General features: G+C 40.3%; 1 long non-coding RNA gene across 1 annotated transcript; it reads left to right on the top strand.

Annotated features, from left to right (window-relative positions):
• Positions 1 to 5,577: 5,577 nt before the first annotated feature.
• Positions 5,578 to 12,715, top strand: LOC121077532. Its single transcript, XR_005824110.1, has 3 exons — positions 5,578 to 5,769; positions 6,957 to 7,029; positions 12,643 to 12,715. It is a non-coding gene; the product is annotated as an uncharacterized LOC121077532 (long non-coding RNA).
• Positions 12,716 to 13,144: the final 429 nt, after the last annotated feature.

Here is a 13,144-nt window from a genome sequence, read left to right as displayed (position 1 = left end):
TGAAGGGAAATCATATTTTGGGCCCAGCAAGTTTGACATTGACTGCTGCCAGAGTTTTAAATATTATTGAGTTCAGCAAACTTTTCCATCAAATTCCAGAATCATCTGGAACATTCCCTTTTACGTGAAATAAATGCTTGTGAGCTGCCAGGTGATTAACAATGTTTGCTGAGATGTGAACAACGGAGGGTGCCTCAGGAGACTCTGCTTTGTTTTGCTACTGTAATTTCCAGTAAAGATTTGGTCAAGACTTGAAACTCTCAGATGATGTATTTTGCAGCTTTAAGTTAAAATTCAGACCTGCCAAAAGGTTCTTGATTGCTGGCTTCTCAGGCTGAAACCACCTAATTTTTCCATTGTGGTTTGTATATCTAGTTATAGATGACCATTTTATCTCTCTGGCTTCAGAAAAGACAAACACTGTATCACTTCCTAAGTGAGGGAAAAAAAAAAAACACCACCACCTAGTAAAATATTAGTAAGATTTTTCAAAGAATTACGAATTAATCAGATATTGTACAAATAAACACTGAGAGTCTAGGCTGTAGTGAAAAGATTTACACCCTAACAGAGATGAGCCATTGGTTACATTTCAAGGAAAGGGTCGATGTGGAGAAATTAATGTTTTGGGGAGGAATCTAAATTGAGAGGGCATTTGGCAGGCAAAACGAAAAACTAATCAAGCATAAAGAGCAGCAGAAGCTTGGACACAAAATAAACCAAAGAAGCAGCAAACTTAAGGAGGAAGAAATAGAAAGAGCATAGAAATTAGAAGTGAAAATGAAAACACGGATGCCTTGAAACCTCTAAGGGATATAAGAAGGATTGATAGTTAATAGGGTGATGTTGTTAGCAATTTCTTGCAGACGCAAGTTACTGTGAAGAGACTAAGTATTATTTTCAAACTGTGAGCCATGTGTAATGCCAATGCAGCACCTGCTAATTTTGTTAATGCAAGGAGATGCTTAGATGGCATTGGGTCTTCAGCATTTTAAACTATGCCTCCTGCACTGTTCCTGTTCGTGCAGTTCTGCAGAAATTGCAGTGGTCCTGTGGGCACAGTCAACAAGTGTGCCTGCAGTGGTTTAGCTGGCAGTGTATTGGGTCCACCAAGCATCTGAGACGTTGCAGTGGAACTCTTTTGATTTCAATATTGATTATGCCATACTCTCAAAATCACTTGGAAATGCTTCTGAATATAGGCACGTTCTACTTTCGTGGAATAAATGGGCATGGGAGGCAGTGGGAAACCTAGTTGTAAACATGACAGGAGGGTGATCTGCAACGGTCTTTGTTTTGCTGACCATGTTTTGCAAAACCTTTGTTTTGCAGGACCATGATATCCCTGATAAATATATATATGTGTGTGAGAGTGCACTTGCATCACATATACATTGATATATTTATAGTGAAACTATAATGGAAACAGCACAAATGTGGTAACTAATGACTAGCGTACTCCACAGTCTTCTTCCAGGTAAGAAACTGTAATTTATGCATCTCCATTGTGCATATGTGTATATTCCTTATATTTGTGTAATACCCAGAATGGATTTTTTTATGGTTGTGAGCCGTGTGTTTTAGGTCCTTAAACGCATTAGACTGTGAAGTGGGAATTTTAAAAGTTTTAAAGCATAAATAGTAAGTGGGAGTTTTGTTTTCTTGGGAGGAAACTTTTATAATTCTTTTATTTTTCCGGTATGGTTCTTTTATTTTGTATGTTACGAAAAAACCACACACACAAATGGTCTTGCAAAGTGTGAGCAGGGATGACTTCGTTGGTTTCTGTAAGAAAAAGAATGTGAACAAACAAAAACCTCTGCATAGGTAGTTGAATAGAAAACTTATTAAAAGAACTATTTTAGCTATGATTTTTGAAAATGTGAAAAAATAGGCCAATACTTGGATTTTTTTCAAAATCAAGTTAGTACAATTAGTTAAATCTGTTGGTCACTTTTACCTTTTCAGAGCTGAAATCCAATTAAACATATTTAAGCATTATTTGCAGAAAAGATGCGTTTGGAGTGGAAATGCATTTTAGCATTGCTGCTTTCTAAGCTGTATAAATGCAGGTTGAGGAAGTAAATGATGACCGATACTAGCAATTTCAAGTAGCCTTCCTTCTTTGTGTTGCCCTTCAGCTGGAGACAGTATTATTTTTCATTAACTATGAGGAGTATGAATTACCTTTCTCTAACTGAAATACGTGTATGTGACGCAGATTTGGCACAGTAAATGCACATTTGCATGTCAATTGTGCACCAAATAAGAGTAATTCTTCTGAGGGATGTTAAGATATGACCTCATTCTGACACTGCACCTAGATTATTTGTGTCATAGTATTTAGCAACCTGTGAAGAAAGGTGAGAAGGCAGCAAAAAGTCTGACAGTCTCTCTTCTCACACTAATTTGGAGGTTCCCCATATAAAGCAGATCGCATCTGCAGGAAACTTTCTGGAATGAAGGACCTCAGTTAGAATGTGCTTTTTATTATTTCTTTATTGGATTTATATATTCAAGAAGATAGTTACTATAAGGAGACCTTAAAAAAATGACTTCGGAAAGAAAACTTAGTTTGCTTGAAAAATAATGACAACATAATTTAGGAAAGGACAAAATCCTAAAATTATGCTGAAATGCTGCAATGCCAAATAACCTCGCAGAACAGTCGTGGACAGCAGCCAAAGGGCCATGAAAGTCAGATAAATCAGGGAAGCATCTCAGATGGATCGTCCATGAGAAAAGCCAGTTCAGTTTTGCGAGTCAGCGAGCCGCATAGCGCTTGGGGCAGCTTTCATTACATAACTGTGCAACTGACACTGTAGTCTCTTGGGCGAGAGCTAGCATGGGGGGAGCTATGTAATAATCTTGCACCGGTGGGAGAAGGAGGAGATGCGCCAGTTGACCTAGGAGGCATTTCCCCTACGCGTCAGAAAGCATGGACAAGCCACGGGGAGCACTAGGCCACCAAGTAGCCTCCTGTCCAGTTAGTGGCTCACCTTCAGTTTTTAAGTGTCTCATGGAAGTGCTGAGGAAAAGCGAATGTAAATGTTATGGCTTAGGGATATCAGCCCCTGTCCAAGTATAAGAAACTGCCTTTCAGTGACAGCTTTGGGGGGCTCCTAGTTCAAAGGGTTTCAGAGATGTGGAGAGGGAGCTATGCACATGGCCATCTTCCTCTCTATCAGTCACCCCTTGTTGATGGCAGATAATTAAGGAAAAACATCCCTCCTAAGCAGTTCTTAGAGGACAGAATATTAGCGTGGGAGGGCACAGCTACAAGGTGACAGATACTTCTTCAAATGACAGAAAAATTTTTCTGTGGAGGCTGAAAGTGTCAATGTAGAGAGAGCTTTTGCTTATGGCTCAGACCTTCTGATGCAAGTGGCCATTTCAGTGCCTGACAAAACACTCAGGAAGAAAACCACAGTTTTAAGGCTTTATTTTAGAGTGTTTTTTGCTCTTTGTAAGTGTAGTGATCTTATTGTGGTTTTATCTTTTGTGATTAAAGGACTACTGGCAGATATCTTGGGACTAAAATGTGGGGTAGACTTTGCTTTTTGTTTTGCTTTTTACAGAGTCTGGAATGAGTGGGAATATCTGTGAGCTGGAAAATATATCCACGAGACCACTGGCAACTACAGATTTTGATTTAAACATGACCCTGCTGTGTTTAGTGTCAGAGCTAAAAAGTGAACCTGGTGCAAACAGAAGGTGACGCAGAAAACTACAATTTGGCTTCCCCAAATCAGCAAATGCCAAAAATAAACAAGATCCTAAACGCAAAAAGTGAATGCTTAGAATAGCTTAATCATAATTTTTATTGTTAAGGACCTAGCTCTGAAACTACACTGCTTGCTGCAGTGGCGTCTTACATACCTACACACTAGAAAGCAGCTCTATAAAATTAATTCCTTGCTAAAGCAACATACGCTCCAAGATTTTGGTATTTTTCTGATTTATTTGTCTCACCTGGCTTTGCATAAGCTCTCTGTTGACAATATTGAAATGTTTTCTAATCTGTTACTGGAGCATAGTAGCGAGGGGAAGGACGAGGAAAAGAGTTGGCATAAATAGCTCTTAACAAGTTGGTATGTATTTCTTTTTTATATCTCAGCCAGGGCTTTGTCAGAGTGGAGGAGCTGAGATGGGTTAATACTCACAGGCTGCTGAAGTTCCAGTCTGGTTTTCTAATTCAGAAGAGCAACTGGATGACATAAATGATAGGAATAATTGTAAATTCTATGTGAAAAAAAAAAAAAGAAAAAGAAAATGGAAGGGAATCCTTGAAACTGTAAGAAAAGGTCTAAAGGAGTCCTTTAAAAAGAAAAACAGCTTCAAAAATTTTATAGTCCCAGTGTGAGTGTTTTGCTTATATTTCAATAAATATTTTTTCTCACTGATGTGGCCTTTAAACTCACATTATGGTATTTACTTGCCATCTAGTTCCAATCAAGCAAATCAAAAAGGCTGAAGGGTAATCAGTGAGCTGCCCTTGAAAAAGTACAGTCATGCTTTCTACAAGCAGACTGGACAAAGCCAACAAGAAAAGACTAATTCTTTATTTAGTTTCAGAATTTGTGTTGTTGTGAGGTTTTGAGATTGTAAGAAAACAAAGAAAACAAAATATTATTATTATTTTTTTGTATTTAAAAACTACAAATATGACAGGCTATCTAGGTCCTGTCCTGTGACCATGTTGTGTGAGCTGCTGGGTTTCTTCATCTGCAGAGCACCCCTACGGACGTTAGGCCCTGGAAGCATTAGCCTGAGGAGGACTGTCCTGCTCTGCAACACAATGGTGTTGCCCCTTTGTTCCCCATGGCGCGTGAAATGCATATTTGACTGGGTTAGGGGCAAGGTCTTCTGTGTTCATCTATTTTAGTTCCCTTCCATTCTGATCGACAGTTAAAAGAATACATATTTGATCTGTAGCAAAAGAATGTTTAGTCTTTTCAGAGCCCTTCTCATCTCTGGGAAACCTTTATGGGGAAAAATAACAGATGAGGGAAGATGATGACGATACAGGTTTGGGGAAAATATTGGTCCTAACATGTTTCTTTCATTTTCTTTCTCTTCTTAATTTACTTCTTTTATTTTATTTTTTTCCATGTGCAGTTCGAATGGAGAGAAACACAGGAGACTTAAAAAGAAATCTGTAGCCAGAGTGTCTGCTCCCTCACCACAGACTCTTAGAAGGTTCTCTTCCCTCATCCCTAAAAGTAAAGGTGATCTTAGTTTATCTTGCTTCTCAGCTAACAGAAAGCCATCTCAATATTTGAAAAGCACCAAGTTTGTTTGAAAAACATGAGTCTTGCAAAGGATTACATTGGAAGAGGGGCTAAATGGTCTGGGAATCGGGGAGAATTCTGAGGACTCTTAACTGGCAGAAGGAAAAGATAGGTAGGGAAGGAAGAAGCTTCCCTGCCTCCTGAAATGTCACATACCTAGAACTGGTCCTATGTAAACTATCAGAGCTCCCAAGTACTGGCATTTATATTGTTCTTAAAGTGAGACCTAAGGATGGAAAACTGATCATCTGAGTTATTTTGGGTTTTTTATTATGTTCAGGGATTAATTTGGATGACAACAATGGTGTTTTTAGTGCAACAAGTAGAATTTAAAAAAGCAGTCTGGCAGAAGATCTGAGAAGCAGAAGGTGAAAATAAATAAAATGGAGCAGTGAAGAATGCAGAAAGAAACAGAAAGCGTTCAAAGGCATGTAAACGCGATGAAGGCTGGAGCCAAATTCATGTGCAAACATCTTAGGTAGAAATCCTCTTCCCTCTTTTTTCCCTTTCCCTGACAATGTGCATATACAGCCCCTGCCCCTTCCTGCATTTACTCTCATGACAGAATTTAAGTGATGGACCAGAGGAAAAAGGAGGCAGATGTGACTACGTGGGAAGTTGCTTTGCCACTCACTTGTGGATGGGAACCACATCATCTTGTGTAGTTTGTGGGAGGGGGATTTATTCTTTCAGCATTTTGAGAAAGACTTATGATTCTACCTGGATTTATGTACAATAGCTTTCCTGTCTGTACTCCTTATCTTTCTTTGAGAGCTCTCTGACTAAGTTATTTTCCTCCTGGGATGTATAAAGTATACTCTCACCTTCACTGGGATAAGAGACTCTTGAATACAAAGGCCTCTGCTGAAGAGCGCTTGCAAATATTGTCCATTCCCATCAAATTTCACCTGGAGTTCATCTGTAGGGCCTAACTTTGGTTGGGTCATGTGGTAGGGCATTAGAAACTCAAACTGGTATTGCTATATGCTGAGATCCTCGTTATAGGAAGTTTGTACCAAAGCTAGTAAGCTATTTAAGCTTATGTTTAATTGTAATGATTTTTCAGTCATCTCACTGAAGTCAGTGGTGCAATGCTGGAGCTTAAAGCTGAAATCATGCTGAAGTGCTTTGCTGGCTTAATGCCCAAGCTGGCTTTCAGTGTTATAGGCAGCCTTTCCTGGGATGATGGTGAATTAGAATTGTGCTAAAGTGTTTCTAGCAAGATGAAAAATCACCTCCCATCTAAGGGTTTTATTGCTTTTTCCGCTTTCTATGAACTCAAAAATTAGGCCATTTGTATGAAAAATGGCACTTGAGAATATGAAGTTTCCAGAAGAAATGGGGATTCCTTTTCTCACAGGAGTTGAATGGATGGTGCACAGTCTGTTTTGAAGAAAAACATGATACTGTCTCTGGAAATGGTGGCCCTATGTGAAGCTTTGGACCTGCAAAATTGACTAAATTCTGTGAACTAATTCTAAATTAAATTTACCTTAGTGCTCTGATCCTGTACTGATGTCTGCCCGAAGCCACTGTGATAGGGCTTCAGAGATGCCTGTGGGTCTGCATGTCTGGGACTATTTGCTGATAGGTGTCTGTGTACATTGGGGTGATGTTGTATGTTTTGTTCTCAGAGTCTGTTAACAGTTGTCTTTGAAATTTCAGAAGAACTGCTTAGTGAGTCCATCCAAAATCCTGCTCCTGATGAACAGAGGGCTGGTGTTTGCAGAACAAGAAAGTAAGTCGTGGTCAATGATTAAACAGATTCTCCTCCTCTTTATTTCTGAAGACACATTTGCCCTGCGATAGGCAGGGTGCACCTGAACAGCCATATTCTTCTGTAGTTTGTCATTGCATAGTGAGTAATTTGAAACCCTATAATTTGTTTAATGGCATTTCACTACTTAGCTTGCAGAATCTCTGTGAGAAATACTCCAGGTCCCTTGACCTTATTTTTTCAGTTTTTTTTTTAAACAGCACGTGTGGAATGTGTTTCATGTATTATATTTCCTCTGTGGATTCATCTTTGACATCCAATGTGTGAGCTTTCCTTATAATTAGTTCTGATCAGTACAGCTAGTTCTGGTACTGCTGTAGGTAGTTTGACTCAGTTTTCTAATTGGCAGTTGTGAAACACTTTCAGGGTGCAGTGTTGTTGCTGAGTGGGAAGGAGCAGAGTTCTGCCCCTAGCTGATTTTGTGTTGGAAGTCAGAGGATACCCATGCTCATTTTTCTGTGCTCATAGCAGGGCCATGAAATCTGTGATCAAATGTTTAGTGAACATTTTCAACGCAGAAATTTCCAGTTTGTAGATTAGTTAAATAAATTTATGCCTCAGCTGGATGAGGTTTTATTCCTTGATTTGACAAGCACTCTCTTTACAAACATCTGTAAATTTAGTAATGCCAGTTGGATTTGATTGTTTCAAGTGGCAACTGAAGAGGAAAACAAAAGGAGCATTACAGCAATTAAATGTCAATGAGCAGACTCATTGAAATTGTAAATATTCATGGATTTTGTGCATTATTTGCTTTTATTGGGGGGTTGGGGATGGTTGTTTTTTTTTTGCGGGGGGGACCTTAATTAGTCATGGAAAAAAATATAAAACTGCAGGAGGAAAAAAAAAGACGGCTCTGGAAATGGTGTGAAGTTTTTTCTTTAGCTTTGGTTGTACATTTTTCCTCTTCTTTGTTGCCAACATTTGCAGAAGTCTTGCCTGTTTTCAGGGAGGGGTATAAGGGCACTGGAGAAATGTTGACTATTTTATTTATGATTATCACAATGGCATTAAATATCGCAAAGTACTGTCCATGCTGGTATCTGACTTTTGTGGCATTGATGCCAAGGGCAGAAACATCAGCAAGGGCAGAGAACACAGGCTGCGTTTTGGAAGCCTCTTTGACCAGGCAACCTGTTGCACATGGGCTCAGAGCCTCTTCCCTGCGCACCCCAGCTCCTGGTGCTACCCTCGTGCCGGGCACACCCTCTGTGTACATTCTGCACATTCCACAAGTGACTTTGCTTATATAATCCTCACTGCACTACCTTCCTCTCCGCACATAGGTGAACTGCAGGCTGCCCTTGCTTAAAACAGCACTGCCGTCCTCGCCCACCATCCAGGCTTACTATACACAAGTCAGTCTTAATTTCTGCTTCTATTTGGCTTGTTTCTAATAGCTAAACCAAGAGTCTCAGCCTTGGGGAATTTCTTTTCAGGGCAGAGCTAAGACAATTGTCTAGCAGCTGCAGAAGCCAAAGTGATTTTGTATGTTCCTGTGCTTTCTTGCATTGAAATCTTAAAAACTGTTCGCCCAGAAGAATGGGACAGCAGTCTCAGTCAGCAGTATTGATGATGGAAGGTTACAGGCTGAAGCCTGGCACATTTAAAGTAGTGCTATTAAAATAGATTTATCCAGGACATTAGTTCAGTTTTCAGCTTTTCTTGTGAGGTACTGGTGATTTCATAAGAATGAGCATTTTTGTATTTGGATTGCTTTACCAATGCTGTCAATAATTTGTCAGGAATAATTGGCAATAAATGATTTGCTGAAAATGTGATGACAATTTCAATGTTAATAACATCAATAAATATGGAATCTTCTACTCAGCAGCAGGTTGCGTAAGCAAAGGAAGTTTTGTGTTCTAAAATAAGTTATTGTGCTTTACTAATTTAGGATTTTTAAATTTAAAATATAGTTTCCAAATATTTTAAGTGTCACCTTTAAAACATTGCCAGATTGAGCTCTAGACATCCCTGCTGGAACACAGGACAGTTTTCATTTTCAGAGCTGCAGAGCATTTCTGGCTACTCCTGCACTCAGTTGGAATTGTGGGCATGCAGGAACTTTCGGAATGAATTGTTAGTTGTTATTAATTTCTTTGGGAAACACAAACAGTATGACTCATTATTAACTCAGGTCTTGAAAAATGCTGTACTCTTTGTTCACAATAAGCATAGTACTGGGAAGCACTGCCTTCCAACATTGACTTTAAGTAGAATTTGAGCAGCAGAATTGTGAATGGGGACTTCACTAATCTGCACAACCCTGGAAAGCTGTTAGCATACACCAAAGGAAAAAACACAGGTGTTCAAAATAGTGTGCTTTGTGTATTTAATGAAACCACCAGAATATGTCTGAGTGACATAGGACATACATTATGGTGTCACCAGCTTAAAAGCAAGTCTTCCCAAGTTTCTTTGCATTAGTTCGTGATCTGGGGTTTTAATTTGATGTCATATATTTGATCATTATATCCTGTTTCTTTTAAAATTCTTGGCTAATTTACTTTCTTTTGCTGTAATTTCCATTTTCAAATTCTTTGATAAGTGTCAGCCAATGCCTTTTCAGACATTTCCTCTGTATATAACCCAGAGAGCTGCTTAATCATAAGTCATATGTGTGGCAATATGGTTTTATTATTATTCATGTCTTTCTAAAAGCCAAATCTTAATTTGAGAGCACAATAGCTGAGTCTTTGAAAAAAGAGCAAGTTCAGTAAGTCACTGTGGACCCAACAATTTCCTTAGCAACCTGCCCTAATAAAGGACTCTGTACAGTATTTTGCACTCCCACATTCTGTCACCTGTGTGTCTTTGGATCTGTCCTTTTGCTCTTTTGACAGTCTTTGCTGAGGCAAGCTCTGCGTAGGAAATCTTCCCAATTCTTTGCTGGGTTTCTTCTTGGAAAGAGCAGTCTTCCTTTGGGAGAGACCTGTGTGCGACCGAGTCCCTCCTTTACAGTGTCTTCTTTGGAGGTGGCAGCATTCCCAGTACCTATCAGCACTGAGTGCCATAAGCACCAAATTTCACATCTATCTGCTTAGCGAGGAATATAAATAGAAATCAAAACCAGTTGTGTGAATGTGTTCTGTAAGAAAGTTGAAAAGAAATGCCTCCTGCCTATATGTACTGTAACTCCTCTGTCTAGATAGTTCCATTGATACATTCTGTTTGCTCGTTGTAAATCTAAATTGCTGTGTCTGAAGATATTTGCAACTAGATCATCTAGGATAAAGCTACCGAGAGAGAAAAAGAGGGAGAGAACATCTAGCACAGGAAATATTTTCTTGGAATGCAGAAAAAAAAATGGAGAAATGAACTGAAAAGGCATTACGTTGTGCACTGTTAAACATTCCAAAAATAAACTGGGAACATAAAAGTATCTGATACATAGTCTTTTTTTCTTTTCCTCTCTTCTTCTCAGACATGTGTACTCATAAAATTTAATGGAGTAGAATTGCCTGAAAGAACTGGACCATTTTTAATATACCTTTCCGTGGCTCCTTGGTACATATGTGAATAATTTTAATGAAAAAAAAAAAAAAGAGAAAGGTTGGTTCATAGTGATTCTTAGACATCTCGTGGTTGATCATCTGTACTGGACAGATGGATTCGGTCACTGTAAGCCAAATAAATAAATTAGCACTATCTTTGAAATGTATAGCCACACTTGGCATCTGCAGTTACCATACTCCCCCCCCCTCGGTTCAGATGCCTTCACCTATACTGCTGAACTGGCCTAACTTTATATTCTGTTTGGCCTTGAGTTAGAACAGAGGACCACCTGCATGAAAGAGATGTGAAATGTTATGCGTGCCTTTGTAATGGGATAGAGTACCAGAGTACCAAGTCTGCAAATATTTTACTGAGCAGGTCATGTATTAAGTAAAGCACTGAAAGGTAAAATGATAAATGATGAGGTCATCGTTTCAGAGCTGGTGTCCAGGTGGTGAAAAGCCAGAGGGCTGAGATTTAGAAAAAAGCAACTTCCTTTAAGCCTCACTGACTCGGTGTGTTGCTTTCGTTGTGCAGGACTAAGCGGCACTGTCTTGGCTATGTTTTGGTCTGTTTGTATATGAATCTGGCTGTTAAGCAAGAAGCTTGTAAAGGAAGGATATGGATGTGCTTTTGATTGTCACAATTCATCTTTTCAAGTGTTTCGTGGGCTCCAAAACTGCATAGTGTATAATGCTAGAATTTTACCTAGTCTAAGGTAAATATTTGTGAAATGCTTTAATTAGTTCTGCCCTACAAGGAGAACCATGGAGGCTGTATTTAGACATTCGCCCTCTCTTCTCTTCCTTCCCCCCAGTTTTTAACCCACAGGCTGAGTATCAGCTAGCATCTGTGATCTCCACACCGACCCACGAATTCCAGACTCACTGGGAGGAAACCCAGGAGAAAGCTTTCTCTCCTGTCCTGTCTTTCTGGGTTAACTTTCTGTCAGATCACTGATTGCAGAAGGATCTACTAACTGCAGGAGGAGATGAGGTGAAGGGTACCCGATGGATCAGGGTGTTCCATGCAACTTTGCTGTCACTTTGTTTGTAACATGTTGTTAGTGTAACTCAGAAGGAAATTCTGTTTGATTTGAAATGGCCTCTCTCAGCTGTGACTGTTCCTGTAGTTCAGCGTGTGATCTAGGTGCCCGGTTGTGAACACATGCATTTAGACTGATGTGGGTAGCACAAAGGTATGGGGTGGAGGGCCTATCAGTCATTTTTCAAAGCACTCAAGCTTTGTGAACTATGCAGCGAGCTGCTTTATTCTCTTTCTTCTGCCTACGGCAGTGGAACATCAGTCAAGTATTTCCAGAGTGAAAGTCAGTTGTTTCCTGGTGGTCTAGAGGGCTGCAAGCGCTCACTAAAGGGTCAGCTCAAAGCCAGAACTGGTACAAAGGGAGAAATGAGATGAGGAGGGCAAGCCAGGGGAGAAAGCTGATCCTTTTGTGGTAGCAAGCTGTGAGCAGGTAGAAAAGACAGTCTTGCAAGCTGGCATTATGTAAAGAGAGAGTTTCAAGGAAAGAATTCAGGTTTGAATAATATGCATATGTAATTGCAGCCTCTAGGCTCCAGTCTTAGAAAAGAAATTGCACAGATCTTCAAGAACAGTAGCTTCCTTATTTCTCAGGGGCTGTTTCTGAGGAACAGAACTCACCTCCTTATATTATCCATCAGTTCCCTAATGGGATTCCCATTTCAGCAATATCATTGCCTCCTTTCCCAAGTGGAAAGCTCATCACAGATTATGAGGCGCGAGTAGTGGCCTGTTGCCGTCTTACTGGCTGTGTGTATGACCTGGAAGCCACGAGCTTGTTGCATAAAAGGTCTTGTAATGGAAATAAATTCTTCGGTGCCCCTGGCTAGGGCATGGCAGTGGGGAAGAGGTGAGAGGGTTCTGTGTCCAGCTTGGCTGCGCACTTGCTTGGTGCCAAGTCCTGAACTCTGTGTCCCATCGTTCTGTTTTGTGAGAGGAGAAAGTGAGTGCATACCTTGTAGGGGCTAATTAGTCTTTGAGCAAGAGAATCACACAATTACCCAAGTGAATTTTTCCCTCTCTCTCTGTTTGTAGGCACATAATAACACTTGGAAAGCACACAAGCACTCATGGCCCAGCTCCGAGTGAGGCGACGTTGAAGCACAAAGTAGGCAAATCTGAAATTGTTTGGAGACTTTTCAGAGCTTCTTGTTATCTCGTTTGTGCATTTAATGATTATTGTGAGTACACGCATCAAGGGTTTTTGAGGTTTGGATGCTGGCGGCTGTTGGAGGGACAGGCCTACCTGCAGTGCAGGCACTCAGCTGCCAGATGCCTTGGTATGCCAGGGAAGGAGCTCTGCTAAATGAGGGACAAAGCTGGTGCATGAGCAGTGCAGAGGCCAGCAGCGTGTCTGCCCCTAGACACTTAATGCAAAGCAAAACGCACTGTTGGATGAAGACATCCAGAGAAGGCAGAGTGCTCCCTGCCTGGGAGGGAGTCCTTATGGCAGCAATCCTTTTCTGGAGAGGCAAGCTATCTGTCGGAACAGCATCTTAAGCTCTCTGCTGAGCGAGGCAGGGGAAGGAGGATCTGA

Source organism: Cygnus olor, chromosome 13 (assembly GCF_009769625.2).
Source record: "Cygnus olor isolate bCygOlo1 chromosome 13, bCygOlo1.pri.v2, whole genome shotgun sequence".
NCBI classification, from domain to species: domain Eukaryota; kingdom Metazoa; phylum Chordata; class Aves; order Anseriformes; family Anatidae; genus Cygnus; species Cygnus olor.
Note: the sequence above shows the minus strand (reverse complement) of the source record. Positions and strands in the feature narration are given on the sequence as shown.